Consider the following 18,926-nt stretch of genomic DNA (forward strand, 5'->3'; position numbering starts at 1 on the left):
GCATTTCTAAATATGCAAAGAAGTCAACATTTCCCTAGCAGTAACCACCAAGCTGAGCCCCTGTGCTATACAGCAGCTTCTCACTAGCTAGCTATTTTACATGTGGTAGTGTATAAATGTCAATGCTACTCTCTGTGATGATCTAGAGAGGTGGAATGGGGGTGGGATGGGGTGGGAGGCAGGCAAAAAATAAAGAGAGAGAGAAATTTCACTAGCAGGATTCTTTCAGTGAGAGCCCCAAAGAGCCAATCTAGGTAATTGAGAAGAAACATTCAATTCAAAGTAGTAGTTAAAATTACTACCTTGCTCATCACAGTTTCCTAGTTAATGTTAGCAAAAGACACTTAACATGTCCTAAGTCTGGTTATATACCGATGTTTGCATATGAATCCAACAGGCTATTAGACTGATTATAAAACAATGAATTTGTTCACCTGAAAGAAATGCATTTATGTAGTGACACAGAAATCATGTGGCTGACGCAAAGCGAGAATGCTGTTCTCTGCTTCTCTCCCCTCGCCTCCCTCACTCTCCAAATCCTCATATACATCCAATGACTTATCAGTCTCCACTTGCACTTACTGCATAATATGAAATTCACTGTTCAACTGGAGACACTCATTTCTGGGTTTTATTGTATTTGATTACAAGGAAAATATCTGCTGGGACTTCCAGCCTGAGGTAATTTAGCATAAGTGTGCATGCCATCTGGAAGGAGTAACAATATTCCTTCAATTCTGGGAGGGATCTCGTTACAGCCTCTGGCGGAAATCAGCTTTTGTAAAAATGCTTTCTTTGACAGAAGGTGTAGAAGTTTCAGCCACCAAGGTTTGCTCCAACTTCTCTTGGCAACAGGCACTTGTGAAGCCTGACTGATGAGTCTGGTGGGTGCATTCCACCACCGTTGTCCTAGCAGAGAAAATGCATGTCAACTACTATGGGAACAGAGGAGCTCTAAACATACGGATTTTTAGCATAACCTAGTTGTGCAATGCAGGACCTGACTTCTCTGTTGCTGTTGGGTAAGATGAGAGTGCAAGGAATTTCTAAAGAAATCATGAGTCATGAATGCTTTTATATGCAGAGAGAAATAGAAACATTAGTCTTCTCATGGAGAGACCAAGGCCAAGCGTTTTACTACCATCTGCTTGAAGGCACTGTACTGGATTTCATGAGTCCCTCACAGACTGCAGCCAATCAGCTGCCCAGTCACATCTTTGCTCGCCACCTGCTAAGAGTCTAGCAGGTTCCTGTTCATGGCTGCTCTCCCCGAGACCAGGCTGGTGGTCTCCTTCATATTTCATTCTATATTGCTTCTTCCTATACACCAAAGCATTTCATTAGGGGCCAAACATGCTCCTAAGTGGTCTCCCTTCAATAGTTACTAACCTTATTTCTAATGTTCTAGTATCTGAATGAACTCTCAATTCTGTTTCCCCGACATGAGACTTTCAATAAAACAATGGATGCTGTAAGTGCTGTTATATTGCCACCTATTCAACAACAATGACAACAAACTTGTTTTACAGAGCAAATCTAAAGCTGTTGATATCATCCATCTTGTTAACTGTGTTGGTAATTTGGAAATGTGGCATTGGGACACTACAAGTCCATGACCGTTTCTTCACATTCTAAGTTTAGACATGTTGGTAAAACAGAAAATGGGGCAGGGAAGGGCACACATCATGTTCGCTAGTGTTATTCACAATCCTTTAAAGAAAAAACTTATTTATAAGTAGTGTGACCAGGTAACAACCTCCAGTATTTTCTATATATCTTATAGTAGCAACTGGAAAATAAAGAATAGATATACACTTTCACACACCAACAACAGTTTTTCTTTGAAATCTAAGTCCTTTGGCAAAACTATAGCTCAGAAATCAGTCATAACTGTTAAACACATTTTGTAAATCAATTTTCTGACTTGTTTATAAAAAGTTAGAATTTTTCCAAACAAATGTTCCTGAGTCTTGCTTTCTGAATTTATAATTAGTGTGCTCATCAGAAGCAGCCTCTGTTTATCAACATTTATGCAAAGGCATTCACCCTGGCAAATGAGTCACAGAACATAAACAGGAAGTACATATCTAAAAATTTTATTTATAATTAGGAGACCAAACCAGACGATCCTAAAGGACATCAACCCTGAATATTCATTGGAAGGACTGGTGCTAAGCTGAAGTTCCAATACTTTGGCCACCTGATGCAAAGATCTGACTCATTGGAAAAGACCCTGATGCTGGGAAAGGTTGAGGCCAAGAGGAGAAGGGGACAACAGAGAATGAGATGGTTGGATGGCATCACCAACTCAATGGACATGAGTTTGAGCAAACTCAAAGAAACACTGAAGGACGGGGAAGATTGATGTGCTGCAGTTCATGGGGTTGCAGAGTTAGACACAACTTAGCAACTGAACAAAAACCACCATCACCACCAGATTGAAATTGTTAAGAAAATTCAAATCTATATTCCAAAACCCAGATTGTTAAGAGCAGAAATTTCAAACCTCTATTGAGGTAACAGAGAGCCTTTTGAGAATTTAATGAGAGCCAGGAATAATTTTTTTAATCTCTAGGAAAAATGAGTATACCTGTAAATTTGCATATATTGGGAGAAAGCCTAGACCCTTGAAGTCCATCAAGGAGTCTGTGGTAAGGAAGCCTGTAGTCAAGAATCTTAGGAAAAAACTGTGTTGCCTCTTACACTGGCCACCTTACTTACGATGGATGAGTAGACCATATCGGGTTCCTGACATTGCAGGGCTCACAGGAAAGTTGCATCTATACAATCCGAAGTCAAAACTTTCCATACGGGCTTCCCAAGTAACTTAGTTCATAATGGTACAGAATTCTATCCTGCAAGTTCTCACAAGAACACAGCTCAGCCTGGCAGAATCTCCCATTACTTACCTTTGGTGGATTAATTCACACAGTGCTGTTAATACTCACAGCGGTAAACTTTTTGGAGGGCATTTTTGTGCCAGGAGCTCCACTAGGCACATTACACATTTTTACTTTATCTAACCATGAGAATCACGGAGAAGGCAATGGCACCCCACTCCAGTACTCCTGCCTGGAAAATCCCATGGATGGAGGAGCCTGGTAGGCTGCAGTCCATGGGGTCGCTGAGGGTCAGACACAACTGAGCGACTTCACTTTCACTTTCATGCATTGGAGAAGGAAATGGCAACCCACTCCAGTGCTCTTGCCTGGAGAATCCCAGGGACGGGGGAGCCTGGTGGGCTTCTGTCTATGGGGTCACACAGAGTCGGACACGACTGAAGTGACTTAGCAGCAGTAGCAGCAACCTTGAGAATATGCCTGGTGTGGGATGTATTACTACCCTCACTTCATAGAGAAGTACCTTCATTGAAGTCACATGGTTCAGTTACTCAGCATAAGGCACCGCAAGCCTGTGTTTCTGAAGCAAAACATTTTATACAACTTGAAGCTACTATTAACCCAATTTGGCATCATGACTATTCAGAGGGTCAGTGTTTTGGGCCCTGGCCAAGGATCAAGAGTTGGACACCTCAGATTTGTCAGCCAACTGTGTTCTTTTGGGGTCAACTCCCCGCTATGGCCTGATCCCAGCACACACATGAACAGGTGCATGCGAGGATCCATATGCAAACCTATGTGGACTCCTGCAAATATAGTTAAGCCTATGCTCACTGTGTCAGCAGGGACATGCATATGTCCTGTGCAAGTGTGTAAGACTCTACTGGAAACTGACCAGAGCACCATACTCAGAAGAGCAATGTTCTCATGACTGGACTTGTTTTAAATTATGGGGCTTTTACGGGATTTCTTAGTCTTTCATCATGGAATATTTTAACAGAATGAAATAACCAGCCCCTACTTACCACCTCCTGGCTTTAGCAATTATCAATTCACAGCCAATCTCATTTCACCTAAAGCACAACTCACTCCTCCCTATCCCCATATTATTTTGAATTCTCAGATAATTATATGATGTTTCACAGACATCATACAATTTTATCCATAAGTAAGGGGAAAACTTAAAAGTCCACCCTGGGCAGTAGTTATGCTAGTTTGCCTTATGACTGGGGTCCTGGTGATGATCACTCCATGAACTGTGGTCTATGCAGTGAGGAATGCTGTGCGCATCACAAAGGGAAACAGAAACTACTCACAACAGCGATGTGCCCAAAATTCACCAGCTCTCTGCTGTTTTTAAACAAGATCATTTCCCATCCTGCTGTGGCCTGTGGAATATGCATTATTCTGTTTCCTGTGTTCCACACAAGATCACTGGAAGGTGCATGTGATAGAGTCATAAAAACCCTATATAACTAAAAGGAATTATTGCTTGTCACCCTCAAATTATATTGCTTTTTGACTTAAGATAAACAATTAGCACCTGGATGTCTCATAGCAATGAACCCTGTTGACCTACATTCTTATTCTACCTCTTGGGATTTTAGAAGCTCAGTTCACACAATGAAATTTTAACATTCTGAGAATTATTTTGCAAGAAACACAAAATACTAAAATAGAAGGTCTTGCTGCCATCATCACAGGTGGCATGATCAACATGATTCCCAGATGCTTCTTGGGTACCAAGCCCCCACAGATATTCCGAATATCTCTGGGACCCCAAACTCTGTCCTTGCCACCTGCTAAAACTGAGCCCTGACTGAACATGGCATTTCTGGAGCTGCCAGAGACATACTTAGTCTCCTATCACTGTAGCTATCATTAGAAATTTAGAAGGATGTGGTTCTCAAAAAAACTCTGGCAAGTTCAACCTCTGCTTTAAATAAAAATGCTACATATACATACTTTCTGATGCAAATTATATTTACAGAGTCGTATTTGGTTCCATTATATCTCTATGGCTTGGCTTGCTGAGACAGGTTTCCCCAGAGAGGAGGAGTTGTTTATGTAAAAATTCTAGAGAAAGCAAGAAAGATCTTTCACAAGGTGAGAGAGAATTCCGTGGGAACTGATCCCAAAGAAGACAGCCACGCAAATTATATTTAACACGCTCACTTTAAGTAACTAGGGACAGACATTCTTCAGAGTATTTTAAATGAAATATACCATACTCTGTTGGTCATTTGCTGTATAATGCTTTTAACATTTGAAAGAAAATGAGTCTGGGCAAAAGCTTCACAGTGAACCATCCTGCTCAGACACGGGTGCAGCCCTCGGCGGAGCCCGTTCTGCCTGATGCATTAAGGGTCAGTGGACTGTTAAGCAAAACTGAAGCAGAGGACCAGATTTTAGACGGTGCAGCTAAAACATTTCCTGAAACAAAACAAAAAATACACAAAGAAAACAAGCAAAAATATGCCTTGGAGAACTTGTACAAGCTGGGGGTGGATTATGTAACCAGGCAGAAGGAATGGGCATTCTAAAGAGTAGATTTACAAACATTTGACATTGTTTTAGCCATTTGAAATTGGTGAAGCTGGCAGCAGCATGAAATTATAAAATATCTGAATAACAGATTTAAAAAATGCTACATCCCACAAAATACTAGAACCTCTGACTGACAGGAGGACTCGAGCTTATTTTTTAAAACCTTCATAAAAAGAGAAGTGATAAGTTTAGAGAATAAACAAACTTTATTTTATAACAGTATTACAGAAAGCAAAATATCATTTAATACAACTTGAAGCTTCTAGAAATCTAATCTGGCATCATAACTATACATGGGGGCAAAGCAAAGGAAAGAATGTTCAATACAGTTAATACGTCCCTATCAGGTCTCTGGCATCGGCTTTACTGGTGTAACTTTCTTACAACTGTCAAAAAAAAACCCCACCATGGCCCTACTCCTCCATCCCAGCATCCTCACACCTGTGAATCATCACGCTATCTGAAAGAGATAACACCTGCTTGATAAACAAAAGGTCAGTTTTTACATGGAGACAAGGGGGTTTAATACAAAGCCAAGTGTTCTACACAAGTGTTCAAATAATAGAAAGTATGGAAATTTGGACATGTTAAGAAAGAAAGCACTAAGGTTTTTAAGCTGCCTGAATATTTTAGTAGGAGGGAAGAAATCACTCTCTCTCCCCTCCTGTTTCTGGAATGCTGCCGAAGAGCCCGTGTCTGAGGAGGATCGGCACTGTGGTGCGACAGGGTCTCTGAACACAGTGCGTGGTCAGTGAACTTCATCGTAGTTCTCCAGTCTGCAGATTCCTGGACTTTCTGCTCCAAAGTAAAAAGTCACAGGACTGGAAAGTCAAAAGGGTTCATCATCAAAAAATAGCCCCAGTGAAATTTTCAAAACATTAGAAAATTTTCATAATGTAAGAAACACTTTTAAATCTGCATTAACGTTTTCTCATACAGTGTATTTACCGCAAACTGAAAACTCTGTAAATATTGACTTCTAAGAACCCAATGGGAAGCATCCGGAAGAAGGAAAGCCACTATCAAAATTAGTCACAGAGTCTCCTTTCCGCACAACAGCACCTGTTCCAGTGAACAGCACCTACCAGCTGTGGCTGGCTTTGTTCACTATCATTTGATCAAAATGAGTCACAAAAAGCAGGTAGTTGTACACAAAGTAAACAGGAAACAAAAAACAAAACTCTCTAACTGAAAAAAAAAAAAAGGAAAGAAAAGAAATAATATTTAGAAGTGGTTATAAAACAAAACAATATATTAAAATGCAAGGGAATGGTATAGACCAGAGCTGTTAAGGTAAGGTTTGGTGTTGGCATTTTAATTCTTCAGGCTTCTGGCCATTGTAACCAGTCGTAGTATAAATTCGCTGGAGCAGTGGTGTGGCATTAAGACTTGGAATGGTCAAAATTCTTCAGGTTCACAAAGTTGAATGTTGTCTATAAAATGAATTTCTAGAAGGAAAATAAAAGAGAAAGAGAAGGCTTAAATATTCCAAAGACAGAGGCTTGGGGAAAAAATGTAAGATTCATTAAATTCCAAATGAAGTAACCAGACAATTCCTATCTGCCTGGTTCTATAGTAAATAGTACTTTACCGGAAGATAAGTATGAGACTCTGATTCGCTCTTGAGGGCCTTAAAATATCTGGAGGATTGACAAGCATGCTGGAAACTACTTGAGAAGTTGCCCAAGAACTCAACGTTGACCATTCTATAGTTGTTTGGCGTTTGAAGCAAATTGGAAAGGTGAAAAAGCTCTATAAATTGGTGCCTCATGAGCTGACCAAAAATCAACAAAATCGTCATTTTGAAGTGTTGTCTTAATTCTGTGCAACTGCAATGAACCATGTCTCAATCCAGTTGTGAGATGAGATGAAAAGTGGATTGTATACCACTACTAGCTACTACTACCTCAGTGGCTGGACAGAGAAGAAGCTGCAAAGCACTTCCCAAAAAGCCAAACTTGCACCCCCCAAAAAGGTCATGGTCATTGTTTAGTGGTCTGCTGCCAGGCTGATCCACTACAGCTTTTTGAATCCTAGTAAAACCATTACATCTGAGAAATATGCTCAGCAAATTGATGAGATGAACCAAAAAGGGCAATGCCCGCAGCCAGCATTGGTCAACAGAATAGGCCCAATTCTTCTCTACTACAATGCCCAACCATACATCACACAACCAGTGCTTCAAAAGTTGAACGAATTGGCCTACCAAGTTCTGCCTCATCTGCCATATTCACCTGACCTCTTGCCAACTGACTACCACGTTTTCAAGTCTCTTGACAACTTTTTGCAGAAAATGCTTCCACAACTAGGATACCGAAAATGATTTCCAAGAGTTTGTAGAATCCAAAGGCACGGATTTTTATGCTATAGGAATAAACAATCTTATTTCTCATTGGCAAAAATGTGTTGATTGTAATGGTTCCTTTTTTGATTAATAAAGATGTGTTTCAGCCTAGTTATAACAATTTAAAATTCAGGGCCTGAAACCACATATTACTTTTGCACCAACATAACAGTTGAGTATACAGATTATGGGGTGGAGGACAGGAATGAATGAGGTGGGCGGTGGGTGGGGGAGACAGGACAATGGAGAAATGGAAGTGATGGAGGCTAAGCATTGGTATGGTGAGTAATCAAAGGCAAGAAAAAAACATGAGATCTACTTTTTTAATAACAGACTGAGAAGTATGAGCTTGATTTACTGGGTTGGTGGCAAAGTTAGTTTGGGTTTTTCCAAAAAGGTACTTTGTGGCCAATACAATAAAACATAAAAATAATGAATTCAGAAACAGCACTCAGACAAAAAATAAAAAACAGTCAACTGTCCATCTACTGCAATGACTTCAGTATGAGTCAGGGAACCAGAAGAGGAGGAGCTTGGATCTGACTGCAGACACCAGAGGAGACTAACAGGTGTGGAATCTGGGACCTCAAAAATGGGAGGATGAGAGGCCTGGAGCCTGGGCGAGGTCATAGGATTAGGGATGTAGATCCGCAAGTTGGCACCAACGGACGCACGAGACCAACAGACGGAACTAGTCTCACGTGAGCATGTCTTGAGGAAGCCAACTATCAGAGGCAGGTAGGTAGGAGAGTGGGCTAAAATAGAAGTGGACAGGGAGGCAGACAAAATGTAAGGATGGTGCATTGTCTCTACAAGAGAAAGGAGTTTTAAGAAGGCAATTGTTTCACTTTCTATTTCAGCTTGGTTGAAATTTTTCGCAAATGGTAGGTGATTGGAGAGGGCAGTGGAGAGCAGTAATTAATGTCCTTTCCAAGCGGCATTGGTCCAAAGTCAATTAAATTGTACATTCTTTTGATTAGATAAAATTGCCTTGTTTAATGAAAAAATTCCCCACCAATTAGATTTATCACAGATATTAGTATAGCCTCTTGATTATTCAGGACAGATTGCCTAATCGAATTCACTGTTTCCCACCTTGCTGTCTGCTCTAGGCTATTTCATTACTCAATAGGACTTCTGCTCAATTCTAGGCAGGGGAAAAAAAAATCAATGGAGAAAACAGTCTTCTTTTTTTTTAGGTTAGTAATCATGAACAGAAATGTGGGGGGCGGTAAAGGGGTCAGCTAAAACTACCAATCAAACTTATTAGAGCGTAATGTGACCTTTAGTTGTGCGGTTTGTCTATTCCTATTTTTTTTTTTTTTTGAGAGCTTGTAACTCTGTTTTGATAGTGAACATGTATCATTTGTTGAACACAACTTCCACTCTGCCTAGCTTATGTTACAGAAAATGAACCCCTGACTGGACACTACTTGGAAATCTTCATAAAGAATGAGAAGTAGTATTGTATTCTCCACTTCCTTCACACATTTCCAGGACACTTTATTTCACTGAATCTGTTTTCACCAAAGATTAAATTTTTAATTTGTAAAAGAAAGCTAAAATTAAGTCTGCTTCAGTCATTAGCAGACAAATAAGAATCTAGGAATATGGAGAAACTGCATCAAAGAGATCTTGGTTTCAAAGAGCTTCAACATTTCTTAAAATATATGTAGATAAAATTAGTTACCCATGTAAATCCAAATATCATGTACTTTCATTTATTCACAATCAAACCATTAGAAAGTAAAATAAATCCATTTTTTTCTGGTTAATAAGTATTACAAATGACAGCCTTAATGTACTCTTAGTGTTCCCAACAACTTTCAGAATCAAAGAAAATTATTTTTATTGTAATTTTAATGTTCACTATATTTTTTTCTCATTCTTTAAAAAACTATAAATTGAGTAACTGAGTTAATTAGATATTCAATGTATCAGAACATCCCAGTTCCTTACTGTTCCGGATGAACAGGAAGTAATTCATTTACACATTCATCTATCTTTTTAATAATTTTATTTATTCATTTTTGCTGGGTCCTTGTTGCTGCTTCTCATTGCAGTGGCTCCTCTTATTGTGGAGTGTGGGCTCTTGGGCACTTGTGACTCCTGGGCTCTAGAGCACAGGTTCAATGGCTGTGGTGCACTGGGGCTTAGCTGCTCCATGGCATGTGGGATCTTCCCAGATTAGGGATCAAATCTGTATCTCTTGCACTGGCAGGTGACTTCTTTACCACTGAGCCCACCAGGGAAGCCCTTGTTTATCCTTTTTTATTGTGTTTTGCATTTAAACACAAGAGAAATATATTCCCAAGTACTGAACATCCAGCTATTGAGCTGGGAAGGAGGAAAGGTGGGGATCACCAACGCCATTAATACACAAGCATCTGACATTTAAATTTTTTCTGTCTTTTTAGCAGGGGGAAAAAATATCATATTATTTAGCCATTTTAAGCAAACTACATTTTGGGTCTAAATAATTTATTACATAGCCCAATCAATCTGAAACTAGGCATGGTTCTTCATGAAAACCTGTACAAGTTTTAAAAGCTTTCTTAATTTCGACTACCTCACAGACACAGAATTCTGGTTGTCAATGCAAACTGACACACATTAATTACAGCATTAATTCAACCCGCTTTCACTTTTTGACAGTGTCATAACATTCACCTTGAGTTTGGATGTGGTTCTAACAGTTAAGTATGAGCTATACTTTATGTATTTGAATTTTGGTCAAGTAAAAACAAAAAACCAAACTGCTATTTCCTTGCTTCAGTTTCCCACCCCTGGACTATACAATGTCAGTGAACATGTCTAAGTCACATTCCCTAGCCTGTGTCCCCCTCTATCAGGCAATGAGAGAATAGATCAATACAGCCTTTTCACCTGATTACAGGTCTAATTCTGCATCTCAATTTTTCAAGCATACACACTGGTTGCCTACTTTACCTTAAGTCTTCATGTAGGGTCCAGAGAATTCTTAAATTTATCTTTCTCAGTGTGCCTGATGAGTGTGGGCAATCAGTCAAGCATGGTGCTACAAAATTATCTGAAAAGCACAAACTTAAGAGTTTCCAGAGACGGGGGTTCACATGGCCTCAATCTTGAGCACGTTCTACTCCAGAAATGGATTCAGTACATAGCAAATATGCACTTTAAAAAGATCATCCTAAATGATGGGCAGTAAAGCACTCATCCAGAGGGGAGTCTTAATAAAAATGCAAAACTGTGGCTTTTATATAACACAAAATAATGCAAGAAAATATAAAACCTTTCAGGATAATGATGATTCAATTATTATACCATAGGGCAGTAATATAGCTGAGATTTTAAAAACATGAATAAATTATTTCTGTAAGGTACATGCAACTATTTCAATAAAAATGAGGTGCATGTACTCAAGTGTGAAACAGTTTTAAATATGATAGTTTATGAATTTCAGTTATTTCTAAAGTTTCATTTTAGTCTTCCTTGGCTCTCAGTTTGCATTTTTAAATTTTAAAACAGAATTTTCATTGTAAGACGATAAAACCCTAGAGCCAAAAAACACAAGTATGATAGATAATCTATTTGGTTAGACCAAGAAATAGTCAATTCTTACAATGCTTGTATTATCACTATAATTTAGACCCGCCAGTTCTCAAAGTGTGGTCTGTAGACCTTGGGGGTCACCATGATTCTTTCAGAGGGTTATAAAATCAAAGCTATTTCATAATCATCCTAAGACACTATTTGCCCCTTTCACGGTGTGAACACCTCCACTGATGATGCAGAAACAATGGTGGGTAAACCTGCCGACATCTTAACACAGGTCAAGGGAGTGACACCAAACTGTACCCAAAGTCACTGCATTCTTTACCACCAAGCACTCACAGTGAAATAAAAAGCAAGCCAGTCAGTTTCTCTCAAGGTTGTCCTTGGTGAAACGGGAAAAAAATATCATTTTTTCTTACATCTCCACCCGAGAGTACATCTTTTTAATATTCTGTGTGATGAAATGGGAAGTACACATAATACATTCCCTCTGCATACAAACGTGCAGCGGATGTCGAGAAGGAAACTGAATTCATATGAATGCATGAACTGTGAGCAGAAACCACTCTGGCATTGGATTTCTGGCCCGTGTTTGCTTGAAAATGAGATGAGCCTGTCACTTCAAGAAAAACAGTTGACAGAACTTGATACCAATGATAAAATTCAAGTTTTCATGTGAAAATGATAATTTTGGAAAACTGTATTTTGGGCCCCTTGAGCTTGATAGCTTCTCTATATTTAAAGACTCTTCTAATGAGATCAGCGGCAACCACAGATCTTTTTACTGTCTTAATCATTTTGCCTTTTCCAGGATGGCATATAGTTAGAATCATACAGTCGGAGAAGGCAATAGCACCCCACTCCAGTACTCTTGCCTGGAAAATCCCATGGACGGAGGAGCCTGGTGGGCTGCAGTCCATGGGGTCGCTAAGAGTCGGAGATGACTGAGCGACTTTACTTTCACTTTTCCCTTTCATGCATTGGAGAAGGAAATGGCAACCCACTCCAATGTTCTTGCCTGGAGAATCCCAGGGATGGGGTAGCCTGGTGGGCTGCTCTCTATGGGGTCGCACAGAGTCTGACACAACTGAAGCGACTTAGCAGCAGCAGCAGAATCATACAGTACATGGTACCTTCTCAGACAGGCTTCTTTCACTAGGTGATTATTTTTAACTTAATATTTTGAAAACTATTTGATTTGTGAATGGCAAATTTTAATCAATAAAATTCACATAAAACACTCTTTGGACTACTTTAATAATTTTTGTGTGTTCCCGAGACCTTTGCTTGAGAACTACATCTATGGAATCTGCTTCCTGACCTACTGCTGTTTCCTCCTCTCACAGATATTTGTGTGACTGCTGAACAGAGAAGGAAAAATGAAATCTAGTGTCTTTTCCTTTTCAGTCAAAGGGTGCAAAATACCTCTTCCACAAATAATTTGCATCTTTTGGTTTGCCTGAATACATTAATGCTGTGTGAAGGCCACTTTTCTCATGAGGCTCGCATGAGGGTTTTCTTCAAAGCTAACAGTAATCTTCTGTTAGAGCCTTTATGCACATTCCAGTCACTCTCCCTAAAGAATTACTACACATGGCAATTGTGGAATATCCTCTCAAATGAAAGCAACATCAATTCTACCTCATTTCTAAACATAATTATTCTATAAAATCTATAAAAGTTTTACTTGTGCACTTAGCTACATATTGTAGCTGCAGCCTCAAAGAAATTCTGTCCAAAATATATTTTTCTAAAATGAGGTATGCTTCAATTACTGAATCAGCCAAAAGTTCATTCAGGTTTTCCTATGACATCTTACGGAAAAACTCAAACAAATTTTTTGGTCAATGCAATCCACTGGTGGGAGTCTATACTTCAAAGATTCCCATGGTGAATCCCTCAGAGCACAGCAATATGCAGTGTGGAGTCAAACTGACTGAAGATCAGCTCTGGCTTTGCCAGGCATCGACGGTATGACTGGGTGAGGGACAACCTCTTTAGGTCTCAGTGTCATCATCTACATCCAAGTGACTGTAAGAACTAACTGAAATGATACATGGTAAAGTCCTTCAATAAAGCTCAGCATAGAGTAGGCCCTCAGTAAATGTGAGCTAATAATATTACTATGGATTTTCACATATATCTTATTTCTGGTTTTACTTTCAAACTTAATTCAATTCTACTTTTTTTTTAATATAAATTTATTTATTTTAATTGGAGGCTAATTACTTTACAATATTGTATTGGTTTTGTCATACATCAACATGAATCCACCACAGACATACACGTGTTCCCCATCCTGAACCCTCCTCCCTCCTCCCTCCCTGTACCATCCCTCTGGGTCGTCCCAGTGTACCAGCCCAAACCAACCAGTATCATGCATCGAACCTGGACTGGTGATTCGTTTCATATATGATATTATACATGTTTCAATGTCATTCTCCAAAATCATCCCACCCTCTCCCTCTCCCACAGAGTCCAAAAGACTGTTCTATACATCTGTGTCTCTTTTGCTCTCTCGCATACAGGGTTATTGTTACCATCTTTCTAAATTCCATATATATGCATTAGTATACTGTATTGGTGTTTTTCTTTCTGGCTTACTTCACTCTGTATAATAGGCTCCAGTTTCATCCACCTCATTAGAACTGATTCAAATGTATTCTTTTTAATGGCTGATTAATACTCCATTGTGTATATGTACCACTGCTTTCTTATCCATTAATCTGCTGATGGACCTCTAGGTTGCTTCCATGTCCTGGCTATTATAAACAGTGCTGCGATGAACATTGGGGTACACGTGTCTCTTTCCCTTCTGGTTTCCTCGGTGTGTATGCCCAGCAGTGGGATTGCTGGGTCATAAGGCAGTTCTATTTCCAGTTTTTTAAGGAATCTCCACACTGTTCTCCATAGTGACTGTACTAGTTTGCATTCCCACCAACAGTGTAAGAGGGTTCCCTTTTCTCCACACCCTCTCCAGCATTTATTGCTTGTAGACTTTTGGATAGCAGCCATTCTGACTGGTGTGAAATGGTACTTCATTGTGATTTTGATTTGCATTTCTCTGATAATGAGTGATGTTGAACATCTTTTCATGTGTTTGTTAGCCCTCTGTATGTCTTCTTTGGAGAAATGTCTATTTAGTTCTTTGGCCCATTTTTTGATTGCGTCGTTTATTTTTCTGGAATTGAGCTGCAGGAGTTCTTGTATATTTTTGAGATTAGTTGTTTGTCAGTTGCTTCATTTGCTATTATTTTCTCCCATTCTGAAGGCTGCCTTTTCACCTTGCTAATAGTTTCCTTTGTTGTTCAGAAGCTTTTAAGTTTAATTAGGTCCCATTTGTTTATTTTTGCTTTTATTTCCAATATTCTGGGAGGTGGGTCATAGAGGATCCTGCTGTGATTTATGTTGGAGAGTGTTTTGCCTATGTTCTCCTCTAGGAGTTTTATAGTTTCTAGTCTTACGTTTAGGTCTTTAATCCATTTTGAGTTTATTTTTGTGTATGGTGTTAGAAAGTGTTCTCATTTCATTCTTTTACAAGTGGTTGACCAGTTTTCCCAACATGCCTTGTTAAAGAGATTGTCTTTAATCCATTGTATATCCTTGCCTCCTTTGCCATAGATAAGGTGTCCATATGTGCATGGATTTATCTCTGGGCTTTCTATTTTGTTCCATTGATCTATATTTCTGTCTTTGTGCCAGTACCATACTGTCTTGATGACTGTGGCTTTGTAGTAGAGCCTGATGTCAGGTAGGTTGATTCCTCCAGTTCCATTCTTCTTTCTCAAGATTGCTTTGGCTATTCGAGGTTTTTTGTATTCTACTCTTAAAGACAGATGTCCAGTTCTGTTTTTCCATTAATAATTGCCTGAACCAATATAATGATTTCTTTACAGAATATTTCATTCAGTCAAATATTCATTCAATCTAATCCTGCACACCACTGATAAAGGATGGTGCTAAAAATGCTCTTCTTCTTTGCAAACGACCAACAGAGCAAAGTCTAAACTAAGATACTCACGTGTAGTACCCCTGTCATTTGCCTTTGACAATCTGTCCAGCCCCTGCTGGGAACTCAACCCCCAGCCACAATGCAGGATCTGCTTATCCTGATGTCTGGCCCATGGTTTTCCTACGTGCTCTTTCCTCTCTGCCCAATACGTGTGCCAATCGTCCCCACACTCAGCACATAGGAAGTGTCCCGCTGCCTTCAGGGGGAGGTCTTCCCTGACCTGCCAGTCAGAAACAGTTTCTCCTGTCAACTTTCACAGCCCTTTCTCAAGGCTTCTCTTAAAACACTTTTTTTTTTTTTTTTTTTTATCATGTATGTTATTTGCCTACTTGTTCCTATGCGTTTACTTTTCTCACAACTATTACAGTCCCTTGAATGTGGTATGTTCCCAATATACATTAATGAATCCATGAATGAAGTAACAGGGACTAACCCACAAGGCAAGGCTGAAAGGCAAGAGCTTGGGAGGGAAAACACAAACAGAATGATATTATATCTCCGGGAACAAAGCATTACTGGCCTGTCCTCACCATCAGTTTCATCTGCTGATTTAAGTGGAAAAATTTCAGGCTCATTTTCCTGCTCTCTTTTGTTGAATAACTACTTCTGAAATATCCCAGGAGGACTCTCAGTTCTTTAAAAAATGGTGTTCCTGAATCTCTGAAGCTTTGACAAAGATTTCTAAGAGTAGTTAGTATTTGGCCCTAAAGGGAGAGGCAGGTCTTTTGGTTCACTCTGCTGACTTCAAATCTTGTAAGAACTTGATTTGAAAGCATTCCACAAAATCTTAAAGCTTCTTTTAAATAACAAGTGGACTATGGTAAGGTTACATCAATATTGTCAATCATAGGTTCACAAGTGGGGATGAGAAAAATTTCTCTAATCAAATCAAACAAAATAAAAGTTGTACTTAAAAAAAAACCGTAACAAAACTCTTTTATTGTTTAGAAAAACAGTTTTGAAATATATATGACTAAAACTCACTCAGTATTTGTTTTGTATTTTCCTTAAATAGGAAAGTTAATGGGAATCAAAAGAATTCATCTCCAGACTCAACTCCCTCATTTACTAACATTCTTTTTTTTTTTTTTACTTTTTCAGCATTCCGTCTGTTATTTTACACTTACAGGACAGCTCAATTGGGAATAGCCACATTTCAAATGCTCAAGAGCCACATGTGCCCTAGCAGACAGAACAAGACCAGATTCTCATTTTGCTCTAATGCTAATAACTAAAGTATTTTGATGTATGACAGTAAAATAAATGTAGGGCCAACATGTCCTGGGAATATAATCCTCATGAACACAGGAATATCTTAAGAACATACAGAGACTTATTAATTTATCCCCCCAGCAAAATTCCCTCCTAAGCCACCCACAAAATTACATTAAAATTTAAAATCACTATTTAAAAACTAGTATCTGGGATGTCTAACATTAGACAAATGAAAATATACTCAGCTCTACACATGATGGTATTTTATGATTCTTGCCTAGAACTGACCTATGACAAATTACTTCAATCTCTAGGGTTGTGGGGGAAAAGAAGATGCTCTATGTGAAGTTTTAGATTAAATATTCTTTTAATTTCTATCCTCTACAATACACCCCTGCACTAGGGTATAATAAAGTCACCACCTCCATATTTCTCAAAGGCTGGGTTGGGGGTGGGTAACATCTAAGTAGGGAGACAGGTACCAGGACCCCAAAATGAAGAGATGGGAAGGAGACCTGGAGGGCTTGTCCTCCCCCTAAAGTGGCAGCACCTACTGAGCCACTGTGGCCTTGAGAGAAAGCAGGCTCTGATGTTTTTAGAATCACTGGGTATCTTCCCATTTTAAGCATCAATAATTCAAGTTCTATAACATGCTAAACATTCAAGTTTGTTTGGGATGAAAAACAAACCAAAACTCTGGATATGGTCTGTGTGTCTCCAATTTGTTAATTTTGTCTTGTCCTCACCCTCTCTTTTTAGAGCCATTTAAAATTCTCAATTATAATGAAAAACTGGAGAAAACATGCAGCATTTGTGACTAAGGGATTAATATTCTTAACAGTTCTGTAAGAGATCAAAGATGATAAACACTTGAATAGAAGGGAATGCCTATCCACTCCAGTATTCTTGCCTGGAGAATTCCATGGAAAGGGGAGCCTGGTGGGCTACAGTTCATGGGGTCACAAAGGGTTGGACAAAGGACACAAAATGGCAATTCAAAGAAATGCAAATTGTGTTCATGTGCACATATGTATACACATATATGTGCAAATACATGTATTCCCTAGCAATGAAAAATAGTGATTTAAAAATACTCTATCCTCACAGTTTAAAAAAGGGAGGGCACAAATGCTCTTTCCTCACCAGGTTGGCAAAGACTTTTTAAATATCATACAATCTTTAGTGTTGGTGAGTGTGCGGGGAAACAGGGAGACTCTTAAGCTGCTAATGGGTGTCTAACTCTGCAGAACCTCTAAGGAAGACAGATGGGAAAGATGTCAAGAAGAAACTTGGTGTTTGGTGGCACACCAACTCTAATTTCTAAAAATTTGTCCTAGAGAAACAATGAAATTAATGGCCTCAAAATGTACATACAACTACAATATTTGTAGCTGTGCATTTACTCATGAAAACTGAGAAATTAGTCTAAATAGCCATTAATGAGGGTCAAGGAAGCTGTCCTGTGTCCATTCGATGGCTGTTGGAAATTGATGAGATAATGATGGGCAAAGTTACCTACAATGTACTGTGAAGACCCTGTACCATGGAGAAAAACGCCAGATAGATAGGATAGACAGAATCAACAGGATTGACCTAAATGCACAGAGACATGAAAACACACGAGCGAGTGCATCTGAGCGTGTTCACACACATATACACTGTGGAAAGGGACTGTGTCTCCAGGAGCGGAATGATCATGGGTCACTTACATTTTCTCCCATCTTCCCCTTTCAAAAAATTATGATTGCCTCTCCTTTTTTATTACCAGAAAAAACACAGAGCTTCATTTGGAAAAACAACAGTCAATGATGATTCTGTCCTAGAGCAAACCCTGGGGAATCAAGACTCCCAGGTGCTAATGTATGCACAGTGGCAGAGGCACCCACTGCCCCTCTGTGGGGAAGTTCAAATATACTGCAAGTAACTCATTGGTAGCACCTGCCGGATTCACAAATGTTAAATGGAACATTCTACAGCATTCCACAGTGAAAACTGGAAGTGCCTGAAACACACTAAATCCAAACTGACTTTTCATTTCTATGTAGAAGTCTCCATTTTAGGTTTAACTTGCATTGAAAACTAAGCTGTAATAAAACGCTAATTTGGGGGTGTAAGACTAGTACAACTAGGTAAACAGAATAAAATAAGAACGCAATAAATACAATGGGAACTGATATGCCTGAAACATCCCTGGCTCTTGAACTGAGAAGAGTCATCTGGAAGCTAATAGGCTGGTGCTTCTCTTTCAAGGACAGAGAGACACTCACATGTAGGTGAGTAGCTTGTGATCCGTTGGAGCTCTGTTCAGCCAGCACTGTCACTCTCTCCTGTCCAGGTAGTTAGACACTTGATGCTAATTTCCTGTTTGGATTTTCAAGTTCATTTTGAAACCGTGAACATCACCCTGACTCTGAAATGCTGGTTGGAACACAAT

The 18,926-nt window shown here is 39.2% G+C and overlaps 1 protein-coding gene across 9 annotated transcripts in view; it reads right to left on the reverse strand.

Moving 5' to 3' along the window:
- Nucleotides 1-5,570: 5,570 nt before the first annotated feature.
- Nucleotides 5,571-18,926, reverse strand: part of EPB41L2 (erythrocyte membrane protein band 4.1 like 2) — a 210,926-nt gene continuing 197,570 nt past the window's right edge. For all 9 annotated transcript variants that reach the window (XM_070376666.1, XM_070376673.1, XM_070376672.1 and 6 more), the window contains one exon: nt 5,571-6,835. The gene's annotated coding sequence lies outside the window, so the exon portion shown is untranslated. The remainder of the gene's footprint in view (nt 6,836-18,926) is intronic.

The sequence above is a fragment of the Bos mutus genome, chromosome 9 (assembly GCF_027580195.1).
Source record: "Bos mutus isolate GX-2022 chromosome 9, NWIPB_WYAK_1.1, whole genome shotgun sequence".
Taxonomy (NCBI): domain Eukaryota; kingdom Metazoa; phylum Chordata; class Mammalia; order Artiodactyla; family Bovidae; genus Bos; species Bos mutus.